Below are 349 nucleotides of genomic sequence, written 5' to 3' on the forward strand. Positions count from 1 at the left end.
TAATTATATATTACAAATTATTCAGAATTTTGAATGCATTTTAAGAATACTTTTCCCATCAACTGGTCAAAATGCACAACACCGCTGTATGCTGCGTGAAAGACGCGTGCGCACTGATGTAAACAAGCGCGGACGAGAAGCGCATGGCGGAACATGTGAGAGACGCTCTGGATGAAAGCGCACTTTCACTCTCTGACAGCAGATGGCGCTAAACGGCAGAAATGCAGCCGTTACCCCAGAAACCCTGTAAACAAACAGCTGCTACTTTCGGTTTCGTGTTTAAATGATTTAAACAGCCATTCAGATTTGTGTATTTGCTATGATGTTCATCACAGCGCCAAATACTTAA

This window comes from Sinocyclocheilus anshuiensis, unplaced genomic scaffold (genome assembly GCF_001515605.1).
Source record: "Sinocyclocheilus anshuiensis isolate Anshui unplaced genomic scaffold, SAMN03320099.WGS_v1.1 scaffold1075, whole genome shotgun sequence".
Lineage (NCBI taxonomy): Eukaryota > Metazoa > Chordata > Actinopteri > Cypriniformes > Cyprinidae > Sinocyclocheilus > Sinocyclocheilus anshuiensis.